Raw genomic sequence first — 16,516 nt, 5'->3', positions numbered from 1 at the left:
CTGGCTTGGTATTTTAACAAACACCTTTAGTTTTTTCTAGTGTGGTAAGCTCTTTCTTTCTCTTTCAATTTTAAATGACACCCTTGCTGGGAAAAGTAGCCTTCCTTGGTTGAAGGTCCTTGCTTTTCATCACCTTGAATATCGTGTGGCAATAATTCCTTCTGGCCCAGAATGTTTCTTTTGAGAAATCAGAAGACAGTTTAATTGGATCGCCCTTGTAGGTAACTACCTGCTTTTCTCTTGTGGCTTTTAGGATTCACTCTTTGCCTTTAAGCTTTGCCATTTTAATTATGATTCATCTTGGTTTGGGCCTCTTTGGATCCATCTTGTTTGGACTCTCTGTGCTTCCTGACTTTTGTGTCTTCTTCCTTCAAAAGATTAGGGAAGTTTTTGATCATTATTCTTTCCTCTGTAGGTTCTCAATGCCTTGCCCACTCGCTTCTCCTCTGGTATCCCCCATGATGTGGCTATTGTTACAGTTCATTCTGTCCCCAAGTTTTCTTAAGCTTTCTTCATTTTCTAATTTTCTTTTTCTTTTTGCTGCTCTGCTTGGATGTTTTATTTTTCTACCTTGTCTTCCAAATCACAGATTTGATCCTCTGCTTCATCTAACCAATAGATGATTCCTTCTGGTGTATCATTTATTTCAGATATTACATTCTTTATTTCTGACTGGTCCTTTATTATGGTTCCTATATCTTTTTCATGTCGTTAATATCTTATAATTATTACTCTAACCACTCTATCTGATAATCGCTTGCCTCCACTTCATTTGGTTATTCTTTTGGAGCATTCTCTTGTTTGTTCATGCGTTGCTTATTTCTCTGTCTTCCCATTTTGGTTGCTTCTTTGTATATGTTTTTTCTTTTTTTTAAGATTTTGTTTATTTATCTTTATAGGGGAAGGGAAGGAGAGATGGAGAGAAATATCAATGTATGGTTGCCTCTCATGTGTCCCCTGCTGGGAACTGGCCTGCAACCCAGGCATGTGCCCTCACTGGGAATTGAACCACGATACTCTGGTTCACAGGCCCACACTCAATCCACTGAGCTACATCAGCCAGGTGTATTTGTTTTTATGCATTTGGAAGATCTTCAAAGACTCTGGTTCAGACTTATGTCAGACACTGCTTGTGACTGTCCCTGGGTAATCAGTTTGGATCTATCAGCAATCCACAGTACGTGGCTCCCTCTGCCAGGCTTGTTTGTTTGCAGAAAGAACCAGGCTGCAAGCCAAGGCTGACTTTTCCCAGTACTAGGCCCAGAGATGGGCAGTGAGTCTCAGAGGCCCCAGAGATCTACCTCAGCTGATAGGCTTAATCACTGATGGAGCCTCCAGATGCACTCAGGAGCCTTGCTTAGGCTCCACAGGATGGGGCAAGAGGAATTCATACCAGTGGTTCTGTTGCTTCCCTGAGGCTGATGCCACTTGGAGGAGAGTGTTCTGACTGAGAAACATGGCTTCTGCAGTAGGCAGAATGACTCGGCACAGGCATCCTGGTGATTGATCCTTCAGTTCTCTCCTCAGAGCCACCAGGCCTAGTCTCTCCTCACATGTCTCCAGTCCACTCTGCACTGCCTCTATCAGAGCCCAGGGTAGGTGGCTGCAACTGAAATTTTGTGCATTGTCCTTTCAAGAGGCTCTTTGGGTCTCTAGTGGTCTCTTCCTGGCTGACAGAAATCCACCTGATTTTCACAGCCAGATGTTATTTGGGTTCCTTTTCTGACTTTGGTGCTCTTGCCTGGGGATCCCAGCTTGGAGTATAGATGACTTGCTTCTCAGGAGGAATACCCTGGCTTCTGAGATATCCCTCTGGAACTTGAGCTGATGTCCATGGGAGCCCAGCCAGATCTCTCACACCTCCACACTCTTTGTCGATCTTGTGGTAAAGTGGTTTCTCCCATACGTTCTTGGTTATAAGTCTTCTCTCCAGCCAGTGTTCAGTTGGTTGTTCTGGATGACTTTTCTCTCATGCAATTGTAATTCCAGTTTGCTCCTGGAAGGAAGCTAGTGTAGTTTCTGCTTACACCTTAGCCATTTTGGGTCTTCCCTGTCCTTTTATTTTAATGCCATTAACATGAATGGTGTAATTTTTCTTCCTTGAAAATGATTCCAAAACAGTTAACCTTTAGCAGTTTTACAGTGGGAAAATAATCACTGTTTAATTGTTTTAAGTATAGTAAAGCTGAAATGATTTAATTATTCCATTTGTGTTAATGAAACTGTTCTCTGATCACTAATTATATGCTAGTTACAAAATAAAGTACTATGATACAGTTTGTAACAACAGTACTTATCCATTCTGTTTGGTAATTAGTGTTAAGAATACCAGCATATTGGGACATGATCATTTAAGGTGACAAAATTATTGGAATAGTATTACATGTGGTTCTTTGGAGATTTCTCGTAGTACTTTCAATGGAAGTTTTAATGGGCTATTAGTTCTCATTAATGATATTTGAATACTTAGTGAAGGCAACGATGGACTGTACTTTCTGTTGGGCAAATTGCCTAGATATATTTCATATATTACTGTTACTTTAATGAATAGTATTATGGCAATTATAAGACTGATGGCTTAGAAAATTTATGTGGATGTATTTGAAGTCCTTTGCACTAAGTGACATTGCTCAGCATACACTAAAAACTAACTTATCTTTTTTTGAACAGTATAGTTTAAAAGTATAATCACTTAAAATGTGTAGCATAATTGCAGTTCATTTAACATAAACTGGTTTATATACATCAAATTACATATAAATATATATGAGTACAACAATGAATTCACTGGATCTTTTATTGTAAAGTGGTTGTGAACATAATTTTTAAGTAAATAGGATATCATTTGATATTTTTGTGAATTACGTTATATGCTTTACTTTTCCTTACTTATATTTTCTTAAGTAGAACATGAGCACATAGTTTGGATATATATGAAATAATAATAATAATTATATAAGTATCTAAATTATAATTGCACTGATGATCATTCATATATTTAACAGAATTTAAATTTTCTAATCTTTAAGACAGACACAAAGGTGATTATTTTTATAACCTGTCTTAAAGATTCTTAAGTTTTATAGTCTCAAGTTTTATATTCTATGGTTCATGAATGATTTCTATGCAGTAATGTCTTATAAATATTGTATGTTATCTGGCCTTTAGAGATAATTCTTTCAAAATATTGACCTTGTTTTTTAAAGAATAAGTTAATTCTGTAAATCTAGATAATTTTAACTTGTATGATATACTTCCATATAAATCATTCATTTTTAATTTTAGAAGATTTGATATTGATGCAATGAACAGTTTTTTAAAATTAAGCTTGTTCTACATTACTATAATTAGTACTTTTTTATGAGTGGTTTTATGGTTTAATAATATTATATAAACATTAACCATAATGGCTTGAAATGATCATATTTAGTAGAATTTATCTTTTTTCTTATTAAAATACATAATAGTTAATAACATTGTATATAATGCAGTGGAAATAAAGCAGAACACATGGGGCGGAACTAATTTCATCATTATTAGTAATTTCATACACTTGAAAGCTAAAAGCTTTTCTTTAGAGAAGTTATTGTCGATGACTACTTTTAGCTCATATGCATTAATTAAATATGTATTTGATTTTAGTAGATTATGTTATGAGAGCAGTGAAATTACATGAAACGTCAGATATTTTTAAATGTAGTAAAAGTTCCATGGTTCTCATGGAGGAAGAAAGTAAGTTAGATGCTTATAGCATTAAAAATGGAAGGAAGAAAGGAAGAACGGAGGGGAGGAAGGAAGGAAGGAAGGAAGGGAAAAAAGAAAAGAAAGAGCCTCCTGTTTAAAAAATAAAAGGTGTTTAAAAATATGGCCAAATAGTTATTTGTAATTTTCATTTCCTGTTCTCCCTTCTTTGTATGTTCTTTCCCCAGATACCCAAATGATTCACTCCCTCATTTCAAATTTTTGCATGTTATTTCTCAGTGAAAACTGCCGTGGCCTGCTCCTTCTTCCCAATCCAGCTCTTACTCCCTCCCCACACCTATGCCCTGGCTGAATTTCCCCCCTTAGTACATTACACCACCTGACAAACTTTATTTCACTTATTTTCTTATACACTCTCTCAGGGACTGTCTTCCCCACCCCGGGCCATATCAGCACCTAAGGACAGGGGCTTGTTACCTGTTTTAGGTCCTGCATGATTCCTAGCATCTACATAGTACCTGGCTCATGATAGTTGCTTAATAAATGGTTGAATGAGTAAATGAATCAAAAATGGAACAGATAAGAATACTACATATATTATACAATGCATTATGTAAATATAGGATTAAGACGCCAATCCTGGGTCTTTTTCATTGAACTGCATTTAAAAGAGAGAAGACAAAAGATGTATATCTCCCCATCCATTACCTTCCACCCTACCTTTCTCTTCAAGACAATTCCTACCATCAGCATTTAGAAACACCAGGCTTGCTGTTACTTATTTATTTTTAAGGGTCTCTATGTTAAAATAGAATTTTAACAAACTTTGTGACAGCAGGTCTACAGTCACAATATCAGGTTTCACAGTTAGTCGTTTGGCCTCTGGAAGTCAACAGGAACATTTTGGGTACAGAGGAGGTTTCTCAGCATTAACTATTAACGTTATGCAGCTATTAAAAAATAACATTTCAGGCCCAATAGTTCCCACAGGGCTATACTGTGTCCTGTGGGATATTTACCGGTGTCCCTGTTTTGCACACGGTAATGTGAGTAGCAACTCTCCCTGCCCAGCAGGTGTGGCAATCTAAAACGTCTTCAGACAATGCCAAATGTTCCCTGATGGACAAAATCCCCTTGTGTTGGGAAGTCTAACACTGAAGTTAGACTTCCATCAGAGACCCAGCTCTAACCTTGGAAAACCCACTTTGTCTCCAGTGGTAATACTGCAGAACAATACCTACTTTGCATGGTTACTGTGTCTATTAACTATTGTCAATTACATTCACTAACAAATATTAACATATTTGAACCTGGCTCCTTTCAATTAAATATATATTTTGGATGGCAGCTTAAATCAATATATAGATTTACAAAATTTTTAATAGCTGCACAATATTTTAGCATACATAGATTCCATAATTCACTTGGCTAGTCCTTTATGATAGATGTATATGTTTTTACCCAGACTTTTCCAATTTCAAGTACCATTTTAAAATATATTCTTGCATACATCTCAGTACACATACATCTTAGAGTAACTATGTCTGCAGGACAAATTCGTAGAAGAAACACTGGTTTGAGAATCTAAGAATCATGGTGTAGAAAGCTTGCTACACTATTGACTATGTAACCTGAGGAATTAATTTAGGCTGGCTGCACCTCAGGTGGAGCCGCTGAAGTAAACGGCATTAATGGTACCTCCCTCAAGGGATTGCTGTGAGAACTGTGTGTGTTAAGACTTGTCAGTTAAACAGAATGCTTTATTTATTTAGACTATGGATTATTATTAAAGAGAATAATGCTCTTAGGCCCAGCTGTGAGAGACCAGCTTTAAGAGCTTAAGACATTCAAAACAGCAAAGTTTTTCTTTTGTTTTGGAACTCTTTCATTTGTGTGTACTTACGGGTATGTTTTCCTTGCTACTCCATTAATCTGTTTAGTTCCTTTGAGAACAAACATGATCCAATACAATCCTTTTTTTCTTCATTTCTCTTTCTCTCTATATACATAAGTATGCAAAATTTGTGCCAGAAATAATGACTATATTTTACATATTTATCTTATTATTCAGTTTCGATCCTTTTTAATTCAAATTCTTATTCTGAGCATTTTCTTTTAATATTTATACAGTCATTCCTTAATATCCATGATGTCTGGTTCCAGGGTGCCCCAAAGGATACTAAAGTCTGTGGATGCTGGAGTCCCTTGTATAAAATGGTGTAATAGGTATATAACCTGTATTTGCATATAGGCTACAGCAGGGTGTGTCTACACATCACTTCACCTCACTTCACTCATGTGAATTCAGTGTCATGCTCAGACACTGGCAAGTTCAAATTTTGCTTTTTGAAGTTTTCTGGGATTAAAAAAAAATTGACCTGCAGTTGACTGAATTTGTTGATTTGAAAACCACTGCTATGGAAAGCCCACTATATTTAAATTCTATACTATGTTGATATTTCTGGTTGTAATATCATGTTCCTGATCTGCATGAAAATATATAATTTGATTGCTGCGGCAGATATTTTCTATGCAGATGATAATTGTTTTATTTATTCATCCATTTTATTATTGTTTATTGAAATGTGCTCAGTGTAAAGTACCTTGCTGTGTGTCACAAATGATGCCTGTATGAATAAAAAGTGGTTCCCAGTTATGGAGAAGTGAAACATGTTCACACACTAAAAAGCCAAGAAGGATTCTGTTGCATTAAGAATATACAAAAAAGGTTTAGAGGAGGGAGAAAATATCTCAGATCACACAGAGATAAAGTTGAAGTGGGCCTTAATGAGTAGTATTACACCTATTAGGGTGGTTTAAAAATATGAAAATCTGTCAAGGGATAAGAACAAGAAAAACAAGTAAATGGGCATAATCTGATAGAGAGGAACAATTTGCCTGGATGAAATTGCACTTGACTGACTGACGTGGAGGTAAGGGAAGATCTAAAGAAAATATAGTTAATGGCAGGAAAGGCTCTTCCTGACACTGAGAAAGGCACTTAACTCTTGGTCAGGATCTCTGAACTTGAATCTTGGAGGACTGAGTTTTCACAGATCTTGCTGATTCTGAGTTTCTTCATTAATTGAGAGTACTAATACTTCGGGTTTTCACAAATCTTATTGACCTTAAGTTCCTATATCTATAAGGTGAAATGCTAAGGCTTTGACAAACAACTTTTGTTGAATAGAAAGGAAGACGAAATGAGCATTTCATTGAGTAAGTTCTAAGTGCTTATTTCACTTCTGAAATATTATGGCTAAGTAGGAGGTGTTAGAGCAAGTCAGAACATAGCAGTTCTTGATTGTTTGCAGACTGGAGATAGAGTGAAAAGAAGTAACAGGTTGTTCAATTAGCTCACACACAAAGTCAGGTACCTACCTTGACTGGGAAGAACAACAGCAAATCAAAGCAGAGAGCTATCAGATACAAAGGAACACTGGAAGTCCAAAGAAATACAACTGTATTTCAGCTTCTTACCACATTCAGAGAAGGAAAAATATTGAGTAAGCTTTGATTTAAAAAAAGTAAACAAACAATCATCACCTGACACCATGTAAATGCACCACGTAAATGGACTTGCAATGCACAAAACAGAGAAAAATGACTCCATGAGGTGAGCTATGGAAGTCAAGAACTTTAATGTTATCAGATGTACTGCACCATCATAACTCTAGCTTAGAAGATCCTTTCAGACTAGATTTCAGAGTGAATCTGCAAGTGCTCAGTCTAAGTGTCTTAACAGACTAAATGCATGAGACTTACACCCTCTCATTTTCCATTATTTGTAATGTTCCATAGATGCCATGAAAACTTGCCAATAATAATTTATCTTAGGAAGTAGAAAAAGGCTTTTGATACTTTCTACATGGAAATTTTATAGGTTATTGTATACATATTTAAAAAAACCTCTATCATTATTCATAAACATTATATACCTGAGGGTTCATACAAATTGAGTGCTAGAAATGTTTTATTTTTAACAAATTCTAGCTTTGTCATTATACCACACAATATTTCCTGAAATAAATACAGATACAATTTTTTTAAAAGCACATCATTAAGAAATTAGCTGAAAGAATGAAAGTGTTAATGTAGCAAAGAATGACTTTTTTCCCATTAGTGTTCCTTTGGGTCTAGAGAGACTAGACAATTTCAAGTGCTAGTAGCAACTGTAGTGGAAACATTAGAAACATTTAATCCCCAAAATAGTAACACTGCTTTCTACTTAGGCAAACGGATCTGACCTTATCATATTTCAACAGTTCCGGAAGCATTTTAATCAGACAGCCTTGGCTTTCCTATGGCAAACTATGTACTGAGAATGGGAATCTCCATAGCAGCTACAATGGTGATTTCAAATTTGTGAAGTGAGCCTACTAAAAGTACTAACAAATGTTCTTACAGGTTACCTTTGCTACAGTTTCTCAAGGGCTCCCTAAAAGGCAAACGCTTATTTTGTTAACATCAAATGTGGTCATAATCCAATCAAGGGAAGTTACTTTTTACTCATTGTAGAGTTGAGTTTATTTCTGATAGGAGAGTAAAAATGCACATAGAACAAGCCTTTTCTCCTTCCTTTATGGATTCTAACAGTAGCCAAAATTCCATATCCTTCTAATATTTACATATTAAACACAGTCCAGTAAATCGCTACTTAAAATAGATTGGTAATACATTATATTTAAACTGCAATTAATGAGAGAAAAAATCAGCTGAGAGTTTAACTATTCATAGAAAATGAGTAATTAAAGAATATGTCTTGCCCATACCTGTGACTCAAAGTTTCTTTCATTTTAAAGAGAAGTTAGCCCGTTTTTCGCAAGTGATTCAAAGATAAGATGGGTGTTGGAGATAACTACTTAGATACTGGGTTGGCTAAAACATTGTTTTTTTTTTTCTCCCCTAGGATGGCACTAGTAGCATATAGTTGTTTTTAACTTTATTTGAAACAATTTCGTTAGATTGTATTGTGACAGTTGTCCTACCAGCATGTATTAAAAACAAACAAACAAAAAATACAAAGAAACTGATTTTACCATTCTTTCATCTCTGGGATGAATCCCACTTAATCATGGTGTATGATCTTTTTAATGTATTGCTTGATACAATTTGCCAATATTTTGTTGAGGAATTTAGCATCAATGTTCATCAGTGATATTGGCCTGTAGTTTTTTCCTATATTGTGACTTTGTCTGGTTTGTGGTTTAGTATAATGCTGGCCTCATAAAAAGAGTTTGGGAGTCTTCCCTCTTCTTGGATTTTTTGAAATAGTCTGTGAAGGATAGGGGTTAACTCCTTCTTAAATGTTTTATAAAAGTCTCCCGTGAAACCATCTGGTCCATGGCTTTTGTGTGCCAGGAGTTTTGTTTGTTTATTTTTAAGATTTTATTTATTTGTTTTTAGAGAGAGGGGAAGGGAAAGAGAAACGGAGGCAGAGAAACATCAATGTGTGGTTGCCTCTTGTGTGCCCCCTACTGGGAACCTGGTCCACAACCCAGGCATGTGCCCTGACAGGAATTGAACCAGCAACCCTTTGGATGGCAGGCAAGCACTCCGTCCACTGAGCCACACCAACCAGGTACTGCCAGGAGTTTTTTGATTACTGATTCAATTTTGCTGGCTGTTACTGGTTTATTCAGGTTTTCTGCTTTGTCATTCAATTTTGGAAGATTATATTTTTATAGAAATTTGTCCATTAACCTATATACCAATTTCTTGGTATATAGTTGTTCATCATAATTTCTTATAATCCTTTGTATCTCTGTGGTATCAGTTGTAATCTGTCTTCTTTCATTTATGATTTTGTTTATTTGGGTCCTCTCTCTTCTTTTCTTGATGAGTCTGCTTAAAAGTTTGTTGATTTTGTTCATCTTTTCAAAGAACCAGATCCTGGATTTATTGTTCCTTAGAATTGTTCTTTTAATCTCTATGTTGTTTAATTCTGCTCTGATCTTGGTTATTTTTTTCCTTCTACTTCACACTGGTGAAAATGGTCATCATAACCAAATCAACAAACAACAAGTACTGACAAGGTTTTGGAGAAAAGGAAATCCTAGTACACTGTTGGTGGGAATGTAAACTGCTGCAGCCGCTATGCAAAACGGTATGGAATTTCCTTAGAAAACTAAAATTGGAATTCTTTTTGACTGAGCAACTCTACAGCTGAGACTATATCCTAAAAACCCTGAAACACCAATTCAAAAGAACCTATGCACCCCGATGTTCATAGAAGCACAATTTACAAAAGCCAAGTGCTGGAAGCAATCTTCAGTAAGTGCCCATCAGTAAATTAATGGATAAAAAAATTATGGTGCATTTATATGATGGAATACTATACAGCATAAAGAAAGAAGGAGCTCCTACCCTAAACAAAAAGATGGATGGAAATAGAGAGCATTATGCTAAGTGAAAGAAGCCAAGCAGTGAAGAACAAATACCATATGATCTCACCTATAAATGGAACCTAATCAACAAAACAAACAAGCAAGCAAAATATAACCAAAGACATTGAAATTAAGAACAAACTGATAGTAACCAGAGGGTAGGTGGGAGGGGATTTTGGTGGTTAGGTTAGGGAGAAGTGTTGTCAAGGAACATATATAAAGGACACATGGACAAAAACTAACAGGAGTAGAAATGGGAGGGAGGTGGGGAGCATTGGGTGGGGTGGGCTGGGATGGGAGTAAAAGACAGAAAACTTTACTTGCACAATAATTAAAAATAAATAAAGTCTGTATTTTCTGATGTAAAAAAAAAAAGTGGTGTGCAAAATTTCATGCTGAGTATTTCTGGATGTTGCTCCACAGTTAGGTAGACCAGTCAGACCTAGTGGTGATCAAATCAAGACATTAACAGAAAAATTAATGTTATACTACATTGGTTACTCAAAATATCTAGATCAAGTACTGAAAAATCATTTGCACCAGCTTGGTTTTGTTAATCGCTTGGATGTTTGGGTTCACATAATTTAAGCAAATACAACCTTCTTGACCTTATTTTGGCATGTGATTCTGTACTTAAACATAATGAAAATGTTTTCTTTTTAAAATAAATTGTGACAGGTGATGGGAAATGGATACTTTACAATAATGTGGAAAGGAAGAGCTTGTGGGCCAGGCAAAATAAACCACCACCAACTTCAACAAAGGCCAGTCTTCGTCCAAAGAAGGTGATGCTGTGTATATGATGGGATTGCAAGCTAGGCCTCTGTTATGAGCTCTTTCTGGAAAACCAAACAATAAATTCCAGCAAGTACTGCTCTTAATTAGACCCACTAAAAGCAGCACTCAACGAAAAGTGTCTGGAATTAGTCAACAGAGAATGCATAATCTTTCATTAGAATAATACGTGACAGCATGCTTCTTTGATGACCAGGAAAAATTACAGCCTGGCTGGGAAGTGCTCATTGATCCACCATATTCACAAGGCATCACACCTTCAGATTGCCATTTATTTCAGACTTTACAAAATTGTCCTAATGGAAATTATTTCAATTTCCTGGAAGACTACCAGTGCACCTAGAACAGTTCTTTGCTCAAAAAGATAAAAAGCTTTGGGAAGATGGAATTAACAAGTTGCCTAAAAGAAGGCAGAAGGTAGTGGGAAAAAACCATGAATAAATTCAATAAAGTTATTAATGAAAATGAAAAGTGTGCCTTGTATTTTTATTTAAAAACTGAGTGAACTTTTTGGTCAGCCAAATAGCTATAAAAAGTACCAATCTATTATAAAGACAAGGAATTTAAGCAACTCTATGTTGTAAACATTCACCAAATTCTTAATTATCAGTCAAAATTAAATAATTTTGCCAAACTTCTAAAACACATTAGTATGAACTCTGATTAACATAACTTAACAAGTGAACTTTATTCTTATTCTCAACTTTTTTCTCTTCTACATTGCTTCAACTTAGACAATGGTTTATGTTACACAATTTCCAGTACTCTTAAATCAGTCTATTAATCATAAAAATCATACAAGGTTTGGAGGGTGGGCAGGTCAAGAGAGAGCAATGAGAGAAAAATGGGAACAACTGTAATTGAACAACAATAAAAATAAATAAAATACCCACTTAAAAAGGAGAAACAAAAAATCATACAAAGTTTTTAGGACTTTGTAACTATTATGGTCAAGGCTCGTATTTTTGCCAAATAGAAAATTAAGGCCTAGTAATTGTGCCAGATCCTGAGCGAGCTGGTTAGTGAATAGTAGGAATCTAAAGTACACTTCTTTAATTGATAAAAATGATAAATTTAATAATTTTAAGCTTAGTGTCATTGTAAAAGTATCATTTTACAGTATCATATAATTTTAAAAGTATAATTTACTTAAACAATGAAGACTGTATGCATGATTTAAATATTTATCATCTCTCTATCCCCTGGACATTCAGTACACACACACACATAGACATTCAGTACACACACACACACACAAACATTTCCCTTGATATTCAAGAAGAATAGTCAAAGTTGACTTTGGAATTCCTGTCAACAAATATCATGGTAGACATAATTTCTCAAGATTATATAGCCCATAAAACTGCAATAAAAATAGATGCACAATTAAATTTGAATGAGAGTAACTATGTATACAATGTATTAGCAGAGAACAATGAATAAATAGCTCATAAGGTATGAGTGTAGGAGAGAGGTTTAAATTCTGGCTCATACTAAAGCAAACTCTTGCTCTGTAAGACAAACATTTTAATGGGCTACATCAAGATATCCTATGATAAATAAGATGCCAACCATTAAATTCACAAATGCTAAGGACTTTCTAAATTGACATAGAGAGTTCTTCACATTTGTTTGAATAATCCCCATACTCTCACTTCTATTTTAAATTAATAGTCCATTGCCCCAAGGCAAAATACATCATCATCCTACAAGAAAAGTCATCATCCTACAATTTCCTGAATTCCATCTTAATTTTTTCCAAATACCTGTTGGGAACTGCCCTGCCTGGTTTCAGGAGCTGTAAACCCCCCATGGCTAAGGCTGAGTGAGTGACCTTCAGACCATTAGCCACGAAGGAGACAAAGTTTATCTCCCTGGCAGGAGTGTCACTTCTGCTCCTTTTTCCATAACTGGCCTCCAGTGCTTGATCAGTTAGCCAATGATGGGTAAGATTACCCAAGGGGGAAATCACTTAAGACAGGCATGATCATGTGGAAGCACCAGGGAAGGACTTGTGGGGCTATGGAGAAAGGGGGTGATGGACCCTCACCCCCCAGCTTTGATGAAGCCTGAGTCCTCAGTCTGTCTGTGAGACGTGCTGAAGAATTCTTTGGCTATCTGCCTCCTCTGCCTGACTCAAGCCTGGAAACAATGACAGAGGGTGGTGCAGCCTTGTGCTGGGAATGGTGGGTTCCCCAGGGTAATCAGACATAAGAAAGAATTCCTAAAAGTCCTGTGAAACCTGCTTTGCCAAGAGTGCTTTCATTCATATGATAAGGGTCCAAGCAGGAAATGAGTGTGTCCCCCAAAGTTTCTGTAACCCCCTCTACTGGCAGACATGGACTCAGACTAAGTCCTCAGATTTCTTTGAAATGTTATCTACTGTTTGGTCCTTACTGCCTGTATTCCTGTGTACTACAACTCAATAAAAACCATTGAGGAAGGGGCTCCTGGCCTTTCTCCTCTGAGAGATTGGCCACCTCTCCTCCCCATGCAGATCATGTCTTGGTAGTGTTTACTTTCATCCAAGGCAGACGGGGGGACTTGGCAAAGTTGCCCCCACAAATACCAATAAACCTATTTCTACCAGTACATTTGTTTTATTTGTGTATTTTCTCTTGGCTCCATGAATTGATTTTTTCTGACTTTGTGTTCAGTGTAAATACAATATATGCAGTCTGCTCTCAAACTGTATACTGACAATGAAATGAAGTAGCATGCTAAATGTAATACATAAATAACCCATAAGACCTAAATTTAGTCAACAGTTTTAACCTCCTTCACCTCACAAAGGTACTTAAAATTGAATGTCAACTTGATTAATTTGCATTCCAATCACTGTGTCCTGCAGGTATTAATGATCAGGAAAATATATTTTAAAAAAGCTCTAAATGTGAAAACTAAACAATTAATAGTAAATATAACATAGCTGACTATACTCTACTTTATAGCACAAAGCACTTGAAAATCATGTAAAAATATTTTAAAGTACCATTATTTCATGGACCTAAAATATATTTATAGAAAAAAAATAACTTCCTTAAAAGGGGTTGTCAAATACTGAGAAAAAAATCTAAGGAAACTATGTAGTAAATAAAATTTTACAGCTAAAAGTTACTGTATTTGAAAATAGAAACTATCATATTTGCTAACTCCCAACTGTAGTTGATGGAAAACTACAATTAAAAAAAGTCATCTTTTTAATGAGGAATAATTTCATGCTTAAAGTTACAGCCTAGTCAGCTTATACCTAGTAATTGGAGAAATATCTGAGTTTGGACTATTATATCAGAAATCCCCAAAACTGGATGGCTTAAACAACAAAAATTTATTTCTCACAGTTCTGTAGACTAGAAGTCGGAGATCAGGATGCCAGCACTTTTACTAGGTGTCCTCATAAGGCAGAGAGAGGCTAGCATTCTTGCCTCTTCTTAGAAAGACATGGGGACTCCACAGTCATGACTTCATGACCTTCCAAAGGCTCCACCTCCTAATGCCACCAAATCAGGGCTTCAACAAGTGATTTGGGGGAACACAAACATTCACTCCATAGCAAGAGGAGTTAAGAGTACTCATCGAATGCCATTGTGCACAATGTGTAAATCAATTCTAATAAACTCCATTACTTGGCAAGCTGTGTAATAGCTAAAGCACAGAGAATACTCTATTTGAACCAGGGTAAATTTAAAAGACATCAGACATGGTAAATTATCAGAATAACCTGAAAATATTTACTCTGATGTAATTGTTTTTAATGTTTTTGAAAACATTTTTAATGTTTTATTAAAACATAACATAAAAACTAAAAAAAAAGAATTAGTAAAGGAAATCTTGTTTTTTGGCATGACATTCTTTTATTCTTTCCTCCCTCCTTTATTCTTCCCTTTCTCCACACTTCGGATTTTTACTCAGAAGTTACTGTCTTTGTAAGACATTGCTTGGCTACTCCCTGTAAAATTATTTTATTTCTACTCTATACCACTATACTTTATCTTTTCACCCTGCTTTGGCTTTTTTTTTTGTCCTTAATGGTTACCTATCACACTATGTATTTCTATTCATTTTCCTCATTGTCTGTCTCCCCTGCTTCTCTGAAAGCTGCACGATGGATGTCAGGGTTCTCACCACCATGCATAGCATCTCCTGACATAGAGTGGGCGCTATTTGTTGAAAAAAGGAATGGGATCCAGTATCCATTGTTGTAAAGGTGTAAGCTCTACATCTGGAAGTCCCATTTGAAATCAGATATGAGGTGGACCTCACATTCATGTGTTCTTCATCTGTATATACCTCAGGAAGAATTCAAAGTCTGGTAAAATAAGACCACAAAACTGTTGCAATATCATGTGTCCTGTTGTAGGAGAAAGATCCCTTATTGCCTTCTCCTTTGTAAGTTATGTCAGCTCTATCAGGTGATTTTCTCCCCTTACCAAGTCCCTCTGATGGTGCAGCTGGGTGTTAGCTTCCTTAGCTCCACCTTGTTCTCTCAACAATTCAATGTCACCAACATAAACAATAAGCAAACCAGAGGGGGCAACTAACTGATGACCTCAGGGCTGAATAGAGCACACAGAGGGTTGTTGTGATGGGTCGTTTTTGTTGTTTTTGCTGGCTGGTTTGTTTGGCTTGTACAGTATTATCCTTCACAGCTAGCCTGTATAATATATTATACCTACATGACATGTGTGTGTATGCATGTATATATATGAGAAACTGTGGGAACTTACTAGCATATATGTATGTATGTATGTATATATATACACACATATGAAACTGTGGTAACTTACTAACATTATATATATGCATACATACATACATATCTATCTACCAGACATTATGTGTGTGTGTGTGTGTATATATATATATATATAATATATATATATATAATTATATATATATAATTTTGTGTGTGGATGTGGATGTAAAAATATAGTCATTTAGCCCACATGGTACATAAATAAATGTGGTAACTTATTAAGATTTTAAATAAAAATATGGATTCTTGTTTCTCTTAAAAAATGAAAGATCCAGTAAAAATATTAATGTTCCTTATGACAAAAACAAGTTGAGTTGAGGGGTGTCCTACCACCTGCTAGGGCATTAGCTCCCCCCAGTTTTGTCATACTCCCTGCCACCACCATAAAAGTCTTGCCAATTGAAGCCTGGACTCACTTGTTACTTAACATCATTTTGAAGCTATTGGATTTTATTACACCTGACACAGTTGACCACTCATAAAATGCTTTACTATTAAATATGTTATATTTTTAAGTCTTATTATAAATCAGTGTTCCATGGATGTAANAACCAGAGGGGGCAACTAACTGATGACCTCAGGGCTGAATAGAGCACACAGAGGGTTGTTGTGATGGGTCGTTTTTGTTGTTTTTACTTAACATCATTTTGAAGCTATTGGATTTTATTACACCTGACACAGTTGACCACTCATAAAATGCTTTACTATTAAATATGTTATATTTTTAAGTCTTATTATAAATCAGTGTTCCATGGATGTAATGACACATGAATTATTTATTTGTACCTTATAACAAATTATCTCCAAAAATTAGCATCCTAAATGAATAAACAGTTATTGTTTCACATAGTTTTTGTGAGTCAGGAATTTGGGGCAG

General features: G+C 35.7%; 1 protein-coding gene across 1 annotated transcript in view; it reads right to left on the bottom strand.

The window, feature by feature from the left end:
- Positions 1 to 16,516, bottom strand: part of LRP1B (LDL receptor related protein 1B) — a gene marked incomplete at its 3' end in the record, with an annotated part of 1,343,287 nt that overhangs the window by 401,787 nt on the left and 924,984 nt on the right. The window lies entirely within an intron of this gene.

Source organism: Sturnira hondurensis, unplaced genomic scaffold (genome assembly GCF_014824575.4).
Source record: "Sturnira hondurensis isolate 20B ecotype Veracruz unplaced genomic scaffold, ASM1482457v3 Scaffold0015475, whole genome shotgun sequence".
NCBI classification, from domain to species: Eukaryota; Metazoa; Chordata; class Mammalia; order Chiroptera; family Phyllostomidae; genus Sturnira; species Sturnira hondurensis.
The sequence above is the reverse complement of the archived record's forward strand: the minus strand, read 5'-3'. Positions and strand labels throughout refer to the sequence as shown.